The sequence below is a fragment of the Bufo bufo genome, chromosome 1 (assembly GCF_905171765.1).
Source record: "Bufo bufo chromosome 1, aBufBuf1.1, whole genome shotgun sequence".
NCBI classification, from domain to species: Eukaryota; Metazoa; Chordata; class Amphibia; order Anura; family Bufonidae; genus Bufo; species Bufo bufo.
In genome coordinates, this window is record NC_053389.1 from 568482293 (window position 1) to 568500605 (window position 18313).

Consider the following 18313-nt stretch of genomic DNA (forward strand, 5'->3'; position numbering starts at 1 on the left):
GTGTGCGGACAACTGGGTTGCCACCCTGCTGGATCCCCGGTACAAAGACAATGTGCCCACCTTACTTCCTACACTGGAGCGTGATAGGAAGATGCGCGAGTACAAGCGCACGTTGGTAGACGCGCTACTGAGAGCATTCCCAAATGTCACAGGGGAACCAGTGGAAGCCCAAGGCGAAGGCAGAGGAGGAGCAAGAGGTCGCCAACGCAGCTGTGTCACGCCCAGCTCCTCTGAGGGCAGGGTTAGCATGGCAGAGATGTGGAAAAGTTTTGTCAACACGCCACAGCTAAGTGCACCACCACCTGATACGGAACGTGTTAGCAGGAGGCAACATTTCACTAACATGGTGGAACAGTACCTGTGCACACCCCTCCACGTACTGACTGATGGTTCGGCCCCATTCAACTTCTGGGTCTCCAAATTGTCCACGTGGCCAGAGCTAGCCTTTTATGCCTTGGAGGTGCTGGCCTGCCCGGCGGCCAGCGTTTTGTCTGAACGTGTATTCAGCACGGCAGGGGGCGTCATTACAGACAAACGCAGCCGCCTGTCTACAGCCAATGTGGACAAGCTGACGTTCATAAAAATGAACCAGGCACGGATCCCACAGGACCTGTCCATCCCTTGTGCAGATTAGATATTAACTACCTCCCCTTAACAATATATTATTCTACTCCAGGGCTCTTCCTCATTCAATACTATTTTTAATTTCATTTTACCATTATATTGCGGGGCAACCCAAAGTTGAATGAACCTCTCCTCTGTCTGGGTGCCGGGGCCTAAATGTGTGACAGTGGCCTGTTCCAGTGGTGGGTGACGTGAAGCCTGATTCACTGCTATGACATGAAGACAGATTCTGCGCTGACATAAGGCCAGATTCTCTGTTACGGGACCTCTCTCCTCTGCCTGGGTGCCTGGGCCTAAATGTGTGACAGTGGCCTGTTCCAGTGGTGGGTGACGTGAAGCCTGATTCTCTGCTATGACATGAAGACAGATTCTGCGCTGACATGAAGCCAGATTCTCTGCTATGGCATTAAGAGACTGATTCTCTGCTGACATGAAGCCAGATTCTTTGCTATGGCATGAAGAGACTGATTCTCTGCTGACGTGAAGCCAGATTCTCTGCTATGGGACCTCTGTCCAATTGATATTGGTTCATTTTTATTTTTTTAATTTTAATTTTAATTCATTTCCCTATCCACATTTGTTTGCAGGGGATTTACCTACATGTTGCTGCCTTTTGCAGCCCTCTAGCTCTTTCCTGGGCTGTTTTACAGCCTTTTTAGTGCCCAAAAGTTCGGGTCCCCATTGACTTCAATGGGGTTCGGGTTCGGGTCGAAGTTCGGATCGGGTTCGGATCCCGAACCCGAACATTTCCGGGAAGTTCGGCCGAACTTCTCGAACCCGAACATCCAGGTGTTCGCTCAACTCTACACGTGAGAGGTCCTTAGGACCATTAATTGTAGTTTTAACATGACTTATCATGTATGTGCTTTATTCATTGCAGCCTTCTAATCAGACCTCCGGCAACCTTTTGATACATAAACATTAGCCGGAGGTTGATTCTATCTGCTTAAGGCCAGCAATTGAATATATGTATAGAGTTTTGATATGTACTGGGCTTTATCTATATACATGTATTGAGCTTTTATATGTATCGGGCTTTTTAATTATACCTCTATACTTTATTCGTCCCGGGCTAGCAATCAAATATATGTATCCAGCTTAGTGATGTACAGGGCTTAATTGATAGGGGCTTTTTAACTATACCGCAGGTTACTTGGTATTTTATAAACATAAACCTGATGATTTTTCTATCTGTTCTGGCCAGCTATCAATTATATGTGTTGAGCTTTGATCATTGATGTCTGAAACCAATATCTGGCTGTCTCACGTATGTGCTCTAACTGCCTATGGATTAACATCTACATTTTAAATCCTACACTGGTTGATTACACACATATTGATAATTGTCTATCGGACTGGGAACTGTTACAACCACTTTTTTCCCCGAGATTCAGGTTTGATCACGATTGATGTGAGTGTTGATAAACAAATGCTTCAGGTATTCAGTTCTTCTGGACCAATTGTTGTTTATTATTTTCTACTTTCTGCCCTATATTTTTCCCCCTGATCAATCAATAATTGGGGAAACGCGTTGGAAGTATTTAAGGCAATGAGAGGGTGATAGGGCAGGCACGGGACCACAGGCCACCCACCATCAGGGTGTTCCTGTGGGTTGAGGTATTATACCCGCCCTCCCCGCTGTGTATATTTGTATGTGTTGCTGTTTTTGGTCCATTATGAGCAATGTTTGTTATATTTTAGAGGAATATGAAGTGATTTAATATTAATGTGGTGATCAAAAGTTAAGTTTTATTCCTAGCTTTCCATGACTCCCTTGATATATAGCAGGAATTTATTTTCTGTATGAGTATCTAATCAATATTTGACATTCTGTTTCATTTAGTAACTATACCCTACAACACTCCTTAATTTCTGATACTCTTCTATTAGATCTCCAAAGACGAGCAACATTTTAGCATATTGATCTATGAAATTCTGTCATCTTGAGTTCACGTTTGCATAGCCTCAGCTTCAAATTTGTAGACATCCTCCTTGAGTTACGTGCACCAACCAAAAAAGTCAGACTGCATGTGTTATATAGAAAAGGGAAGTGACACAGTACATGGTCGCGTTATGTAACTGTCTGCTCACAGTTTAAGGACTGTACTGGGAACAGAAACAAAGATAACGGGTACGTGTTTCTATCCATGTTTATGTAATGCAATATGTTCATCAACTACATAATATATAAGATTGTAAATTATTGTTAGTCCCAGAAATCACTTATCAGAAAAGCGTTCCTCCATTAAGCCTCATTCACACGTCAGTGTTTCACGGACATGTGCTGTACGTGTTCTCCAGTGTTTTAGCACGGTCCATGGATTCGCGTTTTTAGCATAGATGCATGCTCTATTTTGTCCGTGTTCACGGATCCATCATGCCCATTATTGTCTATGGGTCTGTGAAAACCACGGATGCCATCCGTGTTGCATCAGTGTTTCACGGATCATTAAGAAGAGATTCTTTGAAAATTATTTTTCAGCTGTTCAGGGTCAGTGAAACACAGATGCAACATGGACAGCAAAAAACGGGCACACGGATCCTTCATGGATAGCTTCACGCATGCATCACTGACCACCTGCTCACGGATTTGAGCACAGACACGGACGTGTGAATAAAGCTTTATACACAATGTGGCCTGAAAATAGATGTGCTCACTAAGTGTAAACTTATAGCTTATAGCTGGGTCCTACTTTGCCCATATTGTAGGCTGTTAGCCTAGGAGAGGCATGTGTTAGAGTACGCACCGTCTGTTGGAAGCCACCATGTCCCTGGTAGATGGACCCGACATATTTTTGATCAATAATATGCAAAAAAGAGTAAGTATAGCAACCAAGCAGTTTATTTTGCATTCATCGTTTGCTTATATCTTTGTGCATTTGATAAGCAGTGTGCTGTTACTTGTAGTTCTATTGTTTTGTGTTTCAGCCAAGGTAGCGTGCACCTGCGTTCTCATATCTATACATTATGGAGGTGCTGGTTTGTTTATTTTTTCTCTTCCTGGAAAGAGGAGTAAGTGACTCCTCGGAGAAGCAGGGCAGCAGTGGGCATAGGCTTCCATCTTAACAAACTAAGACAGTCTGCCATGTTAACAGTCCAAACAACAAGGTAGTTGAAGAGTCAGTCTATTGCTTTTATGGTCCACGTGGCTACTGTAAAGCAGCTCAGGCAAGATGGCTGCCCCCATAGTCGTGTACAAAAAGTTTTAAAAAAAAAATCTACATTCAGAAAATAAAAACAGGAATATGTGTCACTGTCTAACTGTAAGCGGTTGTGTTATTAGCTCCATTGTGGTCAACCTTTTAGGTGTGATAGAGTGAGTGTGTGTGTGTATGTATATATATATATATACACTCTCTATCTTCTCCCTGTCTGACTTGCCTTGATTGACATTTTAGGGCAGCTTTAACCTGATGACAGGTTTCCTGTTTCTTTCAAAATCTTGCCTAAGCATAGCTGAACACACACACAAGTCCACTTTACACAAATATCTAGTTCTAATATATTCCTGAAACATCGATGATCTAAATAAAACTTCATGTGTTTTAAGTTTCATTTCGTCCTCATACAGGAAACTTAGCGAGAGTAAAACAGAAAAACAGAGATGGGGTGGGTTGAGAACTCTTTCCTAATAAAGTAGTAGTAGTACAGTATTTTGAGGGCTTGTTGCAGTAGTTTAGTAGATTAGTATCTCCTATGACCTAAAACTCTTATTTGTTTTATCCCTTTTATTCTCTACTTTACTGAAGCAGTGATATCATCAGAAGTAATTCCAGACATGGATGAGTCACATAGCGGACTGATCACCAGATGTACAAGTGGGGCATTTTATAAATGTACAGCACTCCTAGGAAGAACATGTAGTAACTAGAGTTATGACTCAGAGAGGATAATCAAATAATACTACGACCAAAAGAATACCATATCATGACAGCTTTAGAATATGACAGTTTTCATATTTTCTGCACAGCATTATTATCTGTGGATTGCAGAGAAAGGGGGTTGGTTGGGGGGAGGGGGGGGGGGGTTTCCCATTGAGTTTACAGATGCTCATACTGTACGCTGACCAGTATGTCTACGTGTTATATCTAGCTCTAGTCCTGTAAGCTTGACAGGAAGGGTTTAGAATAGTAAAATGCCAATGTGACAAGGAAGTAGGCAGGCTTGTCACATGCTTCTGAGCTTTTTAGATTAAAATAAGTGTGGTTTCCCTCGACAATAAAAACGAATCACCATAGATTTTAGCTGACGGACCTGCGGTGTGAGCTTATCCCCAGTGGATCCAGCTTGAGAGAAGATGCCAATAGCCAGAAATACCCAAGTATGCTGTACACACTCTCCAAAAGTGCAGCTGACATGAGCCGGGGGGGGTCATTTTAAGGGTATATATACACAAGGCAGTGTAGTTTGTGTGGATTCTTAGCTTCTCTGTTTGTGCACCAAATCTACACCAGAATCCGCATGTGTTATTTTCAGTTTTTGTTGTAGATTTTGATGCCATTTGCCCCAGATGCTGTGTATTTCAAAATCCGCACCGCGGGAAATTCTGTGTGGAGAAAATTTCCATACTGTGCACATGAGATTTTGAAAATGTATATTCTGCATGTAAATCTGGGCGTAGTCTGTACCCTAAACAAGACAGTGTTAAATGTGCATACAATTTGTAAGTAAATAACCTATTCATATGCAATAGATACAAAAGACATGTTATACACTATATTATACAGATATATCCACATGTACATGGCTCCAGGATGTAGCTGGTATTCTGTATCACAAGCCCTGCAGCAGGAAAACCATTTTCCCGAAAAAGCAATAAGTTACTCTGTCAAAGCGCAAAAATAATTTAAAACTTGTTTTATCTTGCTGTCAGCTATGTGCTTGGCATTGGCTGTATGTTGTCTCTTAGGGAGGGAATAGGCTGCAGAAATAGATTGCTTTACTTTTACGTAGTAAATTTACACAGCAGCATGCTGTACTTTGCCGTTTACATTTTACTGTTTACTTTGCTTCATTACATGACTCAACCTTGCTACTGTTAGTTCATCGACCCCTATCTTTTTAATGCAGTCGACAACTACTTTACAGCTTTAGTTGATAACTAATGAGAAATGTAGTGTATTATTTTTTTTTTTTATTGTTACCCAAGTTTATGTTCACATTTTCATCTGAGGTTCTGTTATGGACCTCCATCGAAGATTCTGTAGAAAAAAAATCCAGACAAAATATCATATTTTGTCGAAAAAAAAGCTGCGCTGATGGAAACTCAGTGAAACCCATTATAGTTAATGAGCCCCATTGAACGCTATTTGTTATAAACATATGATAGATATGGCAATGCCTTTTTCTTTTGTGTTCCTACAACAGAACAGAAAAATGGAAAACCGGATGTGAATGTAGCCAGAGACACGTTTTAACTAAAAATGTTCTGTAATTTGTGTGTATATTTTCTTTCGATAAATCTTACTGCTATCTGTAATATAGATCATTCCAGTTTTCTTAGGGCCTTTCTATTTTATCCCATGATCGGGAAAGAATATTTGTGTGAACCTGTTGATACGAATGCAGCCAATCACCCTTACAAATGATTTTATTCAGCGTTAACCCCTTAAAGGAAATCTGTCACTAGCTTTATAGTATCCTAACTAATGGGAACATAAAATAATGAAAGATCCTCTTAGCAAAATGCTGGGTCACTTTCTTTAACTGACCCAGCCATTCTGCTAAAATCTTGTGCTAAACAGCTCCAGCACATACCAAACAAGTCCTGATATTCATGAGCTCCTGGCTTTCCCTGCCCATCTGCTGTTTATTCATATGGGAAAAAAAATGTCAATCAGAGGCAAGGAGGGTGGGGAGAGCCGTGAGCTCATGAATGAGGACTTCGTGGTATGCGCTCGAGCTGTTAGAACCTAGCAGCATAAAACTGCTGACAGATTCCCTTTTACGGTCGCCCAGTGCCAGTTTGCAGGGCCTCAGTCTGCAGAAATGTATTTTGGAGTTGCTGCAGTAGAAGGGGACTTGTGGCATCAGGAACGCTCCTGCTGTCACTAACAGTCCCAGTTGTTGGATCAGGCTTCTGCATCACAGCCTGAATCTCCAATCTTAGATGTTAATCTTTTAATTGCCGAGTTCCATATCACAGCATGATCAAACGGGACTCCCCCTTGTAATTGGGTCACCAGCTTTCCCAGTGAGACTACACATATTAGGTATCCACATGACCGTAATACCTGAAGAATTCATTCTTTAACCCCTTCCCAACATATGACATAATAGTACGTCATGGCGGCAAGTGACTTGCCGCATCTTGACGTACTATCGTGTCATTGTGATCGGGCGGGCACCGGAGCGGTGTGCGCCTGATCACTGCAGGGGCCTGGCAGTCCCTGATAGCTGGGTCCCTGCTGACCGCGGCATAGAAGGTGCATGCGGCGAGTGAGGCAGCAGTGAGAAGGCAGCCCGATGCCGTGCACAGGCTGCCCAATGCCTTGCATGGAATCGGGACCTGCCTTTTACGGGGGCCGAGGAGAACCAGCCCCAGGCTCATCTCCTTGGAAACCTGTTAGTGTATTAGACTGAGTTATACACTAACAGGCAATGCATTACAATACAGATGTATTGTAATGCATTGCAAAGGAGATCATACCCCCAAAAGTTGAAGTCCCAGAGTGGGACAGAAATAGAGATAAAAAAAAAAACAAAACACATATTAGGTCTCATTGCATCCGTAATAACTTGCTATATAAGTATATCATATGATCCACCCCGTCTGATAAACACTAATATATGTGATGTCCCCTTACATCACAAAAAGTGCAACACCAAGTGATCAAAAAGGTTCTACAAAATGGTACCAATAAAAAACTGTAACCTCATCCCGCAAAAAAAATTAGCCCCTACATAAGAAAAATCTATCTATCTATCTATATAGAAGAGAAAAGAAAAGAAGCAGCACTCAAAATAATAAATGTGGGTGCAAAAAGTCCTCCTTATAAGACCTGTGACCAAGGTCCAGATTGTAGACATACAGCAAAAACGAAGGCAGCACTCCAAGTTTGTGAAAAAGGTGGAAGGTTTATTCACCCAACCAGCAGCAACGTTTCAGCTCTCTCTATGGAGCAGCTGGACAAAGGCTCCATAGAGAGAGCTGAAACGTTGCTGCTGGTTGGGTGAATAAACCTTCCACCTTTTTCACAAACTTGGAGTGCTGCCTTCGTTTTTGCTGTATATCTATCTATATATATATATATTAAAACATAATTTTTTTCTTTCAAAAATGCTATTTAAAAAAAAGTATACATATTAGGTATCACCGCGTCCATAACAACCAGCTCTATAAAAATATCACATGACCTAACCCCTCAGCTGAGCACCGTAAAAAAAAAAAAAAAATAATGCTATTTTTTGTCACCTTACAACACAAAAATTGCAACACCAAGCGATCAAAAAGGCCTATGCTCCCCAAAATAGTACCAAACCATCACCTCATCCCACAAAAATGAGACTCTACCTAAGACAATCGGTCAAAAAAAAAAAAAAAAATATGACTCTCAGACAATGGAGACACTAAAATATGTTTTTTTTGCTTCAAAACTGCTATTATTGTGTTAAAGTGAAATAAATGAAAAAAGTTGACATATTAGGTATTTCCGCATCCGTAACAACCTTCTCTATAAAAATATCACATGACCTAAACCCCTCCAGCGAACACCTTAAAAAAAGAAAATAAAAACAGTGCCAAAAAAGCACACCAAGAGATAAAAAAAAAAAAAAAAAAAAAGTGTATGCCCCCCAAAATAGTACTAAATAAATTGTCACCTCATACCGCAAAAAATGAGACTATGGATACACTAAAACATCATTTTTTTGGTTTCAAAAATGCTATTTTTGTGCAAAACTTAAATAAATAAGAAAAAGTATACATATTAGGTATTGCCACGTCCGTAACAATCTGCTCTATAAAAATGTCACATGACCTAACCCCTCAGGTAAATGCTGTAAAATTAAATAAATAAAAACTGTGCCAAAACAACCAATTTTTGGGTCACCTTGCCCCATAAAGTGTAATAATGAATGATCAAAAAATCATATATACCAAAAAATGGTACCGATAAAAACATCAACTCTTCCTGCTAAAAACGAGCCCCTGCAAAAGACGATCAGCAGAAATATAAAAAAAATATGGCGTTCAGAAAATGGAGACACAAAAACATAATTTAAAAAAAAAAAAATGCTTTATTATGTAAAACTGAAACAAAGTAGACATATTTTATATCCTTGTGTAACAACCTGCTCTATAAAAAAATAGCACATGATCTACCCTGTCAGATGAATGCTGTAAAAAAATAAAAAAAATTGCCAAAATAGCCATTATTTTGTTACTTAGCCTCACAAAAAACTTAATATAGAGCAATTAAAAATCATATGTACCCCAAAATAGTACCAATAAAACTGGCACCTTATCCCCTAGTTTCCAAAATAGGGTCACTTTTTGGAAGTTTCTACTGTAAGGGTGCATCAGGGGGGCTTCAAATGGGACATGGTATCTAAAAAATCAGTCCAGCAAAATCTGCCTTCCAAAAACCATATGGCGCTTCTTTTCTTCTGCGTCCTACCGTGTGCCCTAACATCAGTTTACAACCACATGTGGGGTGTTTCTTTAAATTGCAGAATCAGGGTAATATGGAGTATTGTTTGGCTGTTAACCCTCGATGTGTTAAAGAAAAAATGGATTAAAATGAAAAATCTGCCAAAAAAGTGAAATTTAGAAAATTTAATCTCAGTTTTCCTTTAATTCTTGTGGAACACCTAAAGGGTTAACAAAGTTAGTAAAATCAGTTTTGGGTAACTTGAGGGGTGTAGTTTCTACAATGGGGTCATTTATGGGGGGGGGGGTTCCACTATGTAAGCCCCACAAAGTGATTTCATACCTGAACTTGTCCTTAAAAAGTGGGTTTTTCTAAATTTTCTTAAAAATTGTAAAACTTGCTTCTAAAGTCCTAAAAAAATAAAATGACATTTACGAAATGATTCCAACATAAAGTAGACATATGGGGAATGTTAAGTAATACATATAGTGTATGAGGTATCCCTTTCGGTTTTAAAAGCAGATAAATAGAAATTTTAAAAATTGCTAATTTTTCATTTTTTTTTTTTAAATTTGAGATTTTTTCATAAATAAAGGTGAAATATATTGACTAAGGCTACTTTCACACTAGCGTTCAGGTGTCCGCTCGTGCGCACCGTTTGAAGGGGCTCACGAGCGGCCCCGAACGCATCCGTCTGGCCCCAATGCATTCTCAGTGGAGGCAGATCCACTGAGAATGCATCCGCCTGCCAGCGTTCAGCCTCCGCTCCGCTCAGTGAGCGGACACCTGAACGCTGCTTGCAGCGTTCGGGTGTCCGCCTGGCCGTGCGGAGGCGAGCGGATCCGTCCACACTTACAATGTAAGTCAATGGGGACGGATCCGCTTGAAGATGACACAATATGGCTTAATCTTCAAGCGGATCCGTTCCCCATTGACTTTCAATGTAAAGTCTGAACGGATCCACTCAGACAACTTTCACACTTAGAAAATTTTCTAAGTTTTAATGCAGACGCATCCGTTCTGAACGGATGCGAACGTCTGCATTATCGGAGCGGATCCGTCTGATGAAACATCAGACGGATCCGCTCCGAACGCTAGTGTGAAAGTAGCCTTAAATGTATGACTATCATGAAGTACAGTGTCACGAGAAAACAATCTCGGAATTGCTTGGATATATAAAAGTGTTCCAAAGTTATTACCACATAAAGTGACATGTCAGATTTGCAAGAAATGGCCTGGGCAGGAAGGTGAAAACTGTCCGGGGGTAGAATTGGTTAAGGCCTTTTCAGGCCTGGTCATTTGTCAACAGCACATGGCCCAGTATTAACAGGGAATGTGCTGCCCAAACCATATGAAGATAAAGGTTTATTGTCACTTAACGATCACTGGTTTATTGGCACTTAACGATCACTGATCAAGATCAACATGCTCTTTAATGGGCAGACTATGTCCTTGTAAAAAGACATTGAATGATACTACTGTTAGTGGAGGTCCAACATATTCCGGCCTATTCATTCCAAACATATGCCAAGATAAGAGGCACAAAGAACATAGTCAGGACAATATGAATGCTGCCCCAATGTCACTTGTTGCTTACAGTGACAACGTATGTCCATATGACCTATTAAGACATAGATATCATAGAGGGGCATCCCTTGCTGCGGATCCGAAGCAATCTGCAATGTATTGTGAATTCCTCTATTTTTCTATAGAAAGGAGCTTCCCGAGTGCCTTCTGCCACTTTAGTGGCTGTTTTCATGTTTTGGCTAAGCGTGCATGTATAGGTGGGAGTCGGCAGAAGAAACCCTTATTTGATATGTACGGATTCCTATCAGATATTTAATTGAAAATTTAGCTTCTAAACACAGAATACCTCAAAACTGTATTATAGTCTATCTGATGACATTTTTGCTTAGTCATTTCACATTCAGCACACTTAATTGTAACTTGGCACCATTGCTGGATCGATAATTCAAAATAATTTACTTTGGCCAGATCTCTCCTAGAAAGTTAAAAGCCATATTAATCTACAGTTCTACTAAATTAACATATTAACTATAGAAAATGACTGAAAACATGGCATTGGCTTCAGGAACAGGATGCATTTGAACCTACAGTGATCAAGTAATGATATTTAGAGGTGTAAGTGGAAGATCCAGGACCTCAATGCGAAATCCGTTACTGCCCCCCCCCCCCCCCCCAGCTGTCACACTTTATTTATAGAGTTTATAGAGCCAATTCTGTTGTCACCAAGGCCTACTGGTGTCATCTGAACCAGTTTATAGAGCCAATTCTGTTGTCACCAAGGCCTACTGGTGTCATCTGAACGTGACAATACAAGATCATGGCTAGATCTATGGGGCATTCACATGCATCGGCTGAGCCGGCAACGACAGACATATATATATATATATATATATATATATATAAAAAAAACAAAAAAGTTCAGTGGCAGCACCGTCAGAGGAAAAGCTATGGGTGCAGCTGGCCCAATGTGGATAAAGCCAATCCAAATAGATAAAATTGCAAAAAAGGGCAGCACTCCAGAAACCATTTATATATATAAAATATATATATATATATATATATATATATATATATATATATATATATATATATATATATATATATATATATATATAAAATTGCAAAAAAGGGCAGCACTCCAGAAAGTAAAAGAAGAAAAAACTTTAATTACCCATATGTGGGACAGGCGACGTTTCGGCTCAATGTGTGAGCCTTTCTCAGGCTTGAGAAAGGCTCACACATTGAGCCGAAACGTCGCCTGTCCCACATATGGGTAATTAAAGTTTTTTCTTCTTTTACTTTCTGGAGTGCTGCCCTTTTTTGCAATTATATATATATATATATATATATATATATATATATATTTTATATATAAATGGTTATGTGTATATATAGTTTTTTACAGACATTAGTTTCTTCCCTATAATTGCCGGCTGTGGCAATCACTTTTATTGTATGGGCACAAGGGATCGCTACTGCACTTTATTGACCACATCGCTGAGTACACAGCATGATCTGCTGCCCAGAAACAATGATCTTGGTGCCCACATAAACGATTACTTCACCTGATGAAAGAGGTGTTTGGCGGCACCATTACACATGGCAGTTATTGGGAACAAGTGTTTGTACAAACGTTTATTGCCAATAATCTGCCCAATAATAGTCTTGTCAAAAGAGACCTTTACAAGAGTTATCTCACTAAATACATTGATGACATATCACAAGGAAAAGCCATCAGTGTCTGTTCGCTGGGGAGGGGTTACCACTATGGCAGCAGGCCCTGGAACGTACTGCGTCCCTTTGGTTTCTGTGGGCTCCAGGAAAAAGGCCACCTCAGCATGTCTGAGCTTCTCATTCATTCAGTTTCCGGTAGATGTATTTTTTAGGTCTGCTATAACAGAGAGTGTATTAGACTTTGTCTTTCTTTCTGTGCAGAGTTCACTAAAGTGCAAATGATATTTGCATTTCTTTTTATTAAATGCCTAGTTTAATATCCTATCATGTATTGCCTACAGCATTAAATAAGCTTATAAATTCTGGTCCATACAAACAACACTATGCGCCATGATGTGCAAGACTAATTCACCTCTGACATCACAAATCGTCCTAGATGTGCTCTAGGCAATCAAAGTAATGCAGTACTGGCAATGTGCCATAGTCCAGACCGCAATATAGATATTAAAAGCTTTCATTCTAATAATAGTGGAAGGAGCCATGCACTGTGACTTATGGTAATCCATACATGTATTGGGGACAGTTGGATGCTAATGTCTGTAAAGCACTGCGGAATACAGTAGCGCCATATTAGTGCATAAAATAAATAAAAATAAATGTAGATCCACGTGTAGTATACTAGCAATGGATATAAAAAGTCTACACACCCCTGTTAAAATGTCAGGTTACTGTGATGTAAAAAAATGGGACAAAGATAAATCATTTCAGAACTTTTCCCACCTTTAATGTGACCTATAAACTGGACCACTCAATTGAAAAACAAACTGAAATCTTTTAGGTGGAGGGAAGAAAACAAAAAAAAAAAAACTAAAATAATGTGGTTGCATAAGTGTGCACACCCTCTTATAACTGGGGATGTAGTTGTGTTCAGAGTTAAGCAATCACATTCAAAATCATGTTAAATAGGAGTCAGCATACACCTGCCATCATTTAAAGTGCCTCTGATTAACCCCAAATAAAGTTCAGCTGCTCTAGTTGGTCTTTCCTGAAATTTTCTTAGTTGCATCCCACAGCAAAAGCCATGGTCCACAGAGAGCTTCCAAAGCATCAGAGGGATCTCATTGTTAAAAGGTATCAGTCAGAAGAATACAAAAGAATTTCCAAGTCATTAGATATACCATGGAACACAGTGAAGACAGTCATCATCAAGTGGAGAAAATATGGCACAACAGTGACATTACCAAGAACCTGATGTCCCTCCAAAATTGATGAAAAGACGAGAAGAAAACTGGTCAGGGAGGCTACCAAGATGCCTACAGCAACATTAAAGGAGCTGCAGGAATATCTGGCAAGTACTGGCTGTGTGGTACATGTGACAACAATCTCCCGTATTCTTCATATATCTGGGCTATGGGTAGAGTGGCAAGACGAAAGCCTTTTCTTACGAAGAAAAACTACCAAGCCAGGCTACATTTTGCAAAAACACATCTGAAGTCTCAATAATACAACAATAACAAAGACAGGTGCACTCTGTGGTCTTACAAACCCTCATACTGGTGTAAAATTGAGAGATTAGCCAACATATCCTGCTTGGAGGACATGTCTGAGCCCGAGCCAAGGTTTCTCAGGTAGCTCGGGACCTAACGCTAAACCAACCTGTGCCATATGGGCAATAACAGGAGCCAGTGGGTGAATTACAGGAGCACAAGGTCCGACTCACAGCAATCTCCCAGTAACCTCCAGCATGTGACCATGCATACAGTGGGAGAAGGGAGAGAGTTCTGAGCCCCACCCATGACTGGCTGATATAGCCCGGGCCTCACATGTGCACCAGAATGCTGCCTATGGATGGAAATAAAGGGACATTCAAACTAGGAGTTTCTACACCTCCAAAAATTTCAATATACAAACTACAGATTGGCATGGTATCAAAAAGCAGGAAGTGCTCAACCCCATATGCAGTGGTGCATCTATACAGGGGGGGCAGATCCTGCACCCGTGGTCCGCTGCAAATGGCAATCCCCAGCAAAAATGCATACAATGGAGGATGCCTGCAGTGGACCACAAGTACCACAATGGACATCCTACACAGGATAGCAAATGTGTGGATGTGATAAACAGTAAAAATAATATAACAATAACAAAGACAGGTGCACTCTGCGGTCTTACTAACCCTCATACTGGTGTAAAATTGAGATAATAGCCAACATATCCTACTTGGAGGACATGTCTGAGCCCAAGCACCACGCCAAGGTTTCTCAAGTAGCTTGGGACCTAACGCTAAACCTACCTGTGCCGTATAGGCAATAACAGGAGCCAGTGGGCGAATTACAGGAGCGCAAGATCCTACTCACAGCAATCTCCCAGTAACCTCCAGCATGTGACCATGCATACAATGGGAGGAGGGAGAGAGCTCTGAGCCCCACCCAAGACTGGCTGATATAGCCCGGGCCCCACATGATGTTTTTAAATCACAGAAACCTGACATTTTAACAGGAGTGTGTAGACTTTTTACAGTGTGTGTGTATGTGTGTGTGTGTATATATACAAACACACACAGAGTCCAGAAAAATGAATGGCATTCCAATAGATCATGAGAAAATAACTCCTTTAATCACCCATGCGGTGCAACGTTTTGGCTCAATACTAGAGCCTTTTACAAGGCTTGTAAAAGGCTCTAGTATTGAGCCAAAACGTTGCACCGCATGGGTGATTAAAGGAGTTATTTTCTCATGATCTATTGGAATGCCATTCATTTTTCTGGACTATAATTGGGGTAAGAAGTATATTCCCCTAGGGACGTGCACCCAGATTTACTTATTGGCCTGTGCCGCCATTTTTCGTTGATTATATATTTAATTTAAAAATCCAGCATTGTATCTACAAAAGAAAATGTGTATTCCTCACATCCCTAGGACAGGCACTAAAGTTAACAAATTGATATTTTTTTAAAATTTACCTTGTAAGAACTTTTTCTACAAAAAAGCATCATGTACTTGAATTATCATCCCACATAAAATTCCCTAGTTTAAAGTTGAAATAAAATTGAAGTTGCAAAATTGTATCCTCCATTGAAAAGGTTCCGACTCTTGGTAATGTATAACTAAACATTTGAGCTGTCCCAGGCCTGTGGCCTGTCATCAATACTTGTCATCAACCTGAACTGTGACCTATGGTATTCACATCACCAAAGGCCATCCAGTGCTTAGAGCAATCAGTGTTCCTGAAGTGTTTTCAGTGATTAGACACATACTGACAGAACGGTAAGAGCTGAGCTGTTCACAGCCATTCTGTTTACCTGACCCATGCCACCATCTGAAAAGAAGTATACTTTGATGACATGATAAGCAGAGGGGAAAGAAAGCCATAACTGGGAAAGGTCAGAGATATACAGTCACAGTATACAGCCACCATAGTTATAGGTACAAAGTGGTCTATCCAGACATGGATTAAAGGAGTCATCTCACTTCTGTAAATGACATTTATCATGTAGAGAAAGTTAATACAAGGCACTTACTAATGTATTGTTATTATCCATATTGCCTCCTTTGCTGGCTGGATTCATTTTTCTATTACATTATACACTGCTTGTTTCCATTAGTACATTCCTAGCGCTGGCTCAGCTATTTCCGTCATCCCCATAGAAGTGAATGGAGCAGTGGCTGCACTTGCGCTTCCCATTTATTTCAATGGGACTGCCGAAAATAGCTGAGTGCACCGCTCATGTGTGCCCTGCTTCACTTTGCAGGCTCTGTTCTGAGTGGACAGGGACCCGCACCTATCATACATTGGGGGCATATCCTAGATATATGCTCCCAATGTCACAGGTGAGACATTTTCATGGTGACAGGTTCCCTTTAAGTAACTGAGAGTTTCTCAGAGGAGTAGTGTACAGAGCTGACACTGCCATTCTGGTGACGAGGGATGGGGATCTCCAGTTCTAAAGATGCTTGCATATTCTGTGGAGATTAAAGGGATTGTACAATCTCCACAGAATATGCAAGCAATTTTAGAACTGGAGATCCCCATCCCTCGTCACCAGAATGGCAGTGTCAGCTCTGTACACTACTCCTCTGAGAAACTCTCAGTTACTTAAAGGTAGGGTTGTCCCGATACCGATACTAGTATCGGTATCGGGACTGATTCCGAGTTTTCTCGGCGGTACTCAGCCGCCGATACCCCGCCCCGATACATAAATAGAATACTTTTTTTTTTTTTACATCAAGCGGGCTGGTGAGCGGTGCATAGAGGGGGCAGTGAACGGCAGCTGAGAAGGGGTGGAGAGAGCCGGCAACGATAATTATTGCTGGTATGTGACTGGGTATTACTTACTGCATGGGTGTCATGCGGCCCGCAATGAATATTTTTGCGGCCCGGCAAAGATGCAGCATCGGGAGAGAGGAGGGGCTGGAGTCCGTAACTAGGGGCGGGGCCCGGTGCAGTCACTGTACTCTTACACCGGGCCCCGCCGCTCACCAAAGTATTTATAAACGTGAATCCTTATCCTGTTATTAAGTTGAACTAACGCTGCCCTCTCCCATGTTCCCATGTTCCCCTGTATCCCCCTGTAAGCTTCAATAGCAGGCAGAGCAGACGGCAGCAGTAACGTCACTCACTGACGTAGAGCGCCTGCTCCGCCCACTTTATGAATGAAGCAGGCGGAGCAGACGCGCGACGTCAGTGAGTGACGTTACTGGTGCCGTCCGCTCTGCCTGCTATGGAAGCTTAAGTAAGTGCTGTGGGGATACAGGGGGATACAGGGGAACATGGGAGAGGGCAGCGTTAGTTCAACTTAATAACAGGATAAGGATTCACGTTTATAAATACTTCGGTGAGCGGCGGGGCCCGGTGTATTGGGGGACACTGTTATGAGGGGGATCTGTGGATGACATATAGCAGTGTCATCCACAGATCCTCCCCATAACAGTGCCATCCACAGATCCCCCATAACAGTGCCATCCACAGATCCCCCATAACAGTGCCATCCACAGATCCCCCATAACAGTGCCATCCACAGATCCCCCATAACAGTGCCATCCACAGATCCCCCATAACAGTGCCATCCACAGATCCCCCATAACAGTGCCATCCACAGATCCCCCATAACAGTGCCATCCACAGATCCCCCATAACAGTGCCATCCACAGATCCCCCATAACAGTGCCATCCACAGATCCCCCATAACAGTGCCATCCACAGATCCCCCATAACAGTGCCATCCACAGATCCCCCATAACAGTGCCATCCACAGATCCCCCATAACAGTGCCATCCACAGATCCCCCATAACAGTGCCATCCACAGATCCCCCATAACAGCGCCATCCACAGATCCCCCATAACAGCGCCATCCACAGATCCCCCATAACAGCGCCATCCACAGATCCCCCATAACAGCGCCATCCACAGATCCCCATAACAGCGCCATCCACAGATCCCCCATAACAGCGCCATCCACAGATCCCCCATAACAGCGCCATCCACAGATCCCCCATAACAGTGCCATCCACAGATCCCCCATAACAGTGCCATCCACAGATCCCCCACATGACAGTGCGTCATCCACAGATCCACAGATCCCCCAAAACGGTCACATGACATTTAAAAAAAGTATCGGTATTCGGTATCGGTGACTACTTGAAAAAAAGTATCGGTACTTGTACTCGGTCCTAAAAAAGTGGTATCGGGACAACCCTACTTAAAGGGAACCTGTCACCATGAAAATGCTAAGTAAACTACAGGCACCATGTTATAGAGCTGAAGAAGCTGAGCAGGTTGATACAGTTGTGTTCAAAATAATAGCATTGTGTTTAAAAAAGTGAATAAAGCTCAAAATCCTTCTAATAGCTTTTACTTCTATACACACAAATGCATTGGGAACACTACACATTCTATTCCA

At 41.5% G+C, this 18313-nt stretch overlaps 1 protein-coding gene across 1 annotated transcript in view; it reads left to right on the plus strand.

Moving 5' to 3' along the window:
• Positions 1-2676: 2676 nt before the first annotated feature.
• FAM107B (family with sequence similarity 107 member B) overlaps positions 2677-18313 on the plus strand; it is a 94209-nt gene continuing 78572 nt past the window's right edge. The window contains exon 1 of the mRNA XM_040413151.1: positions 2677-2755. The gene's annotated coding sequence lies outside the window, so the exon portion shown is untranslated. The remainder of the gene's footprint in view (positions 2756-18313) is intronic.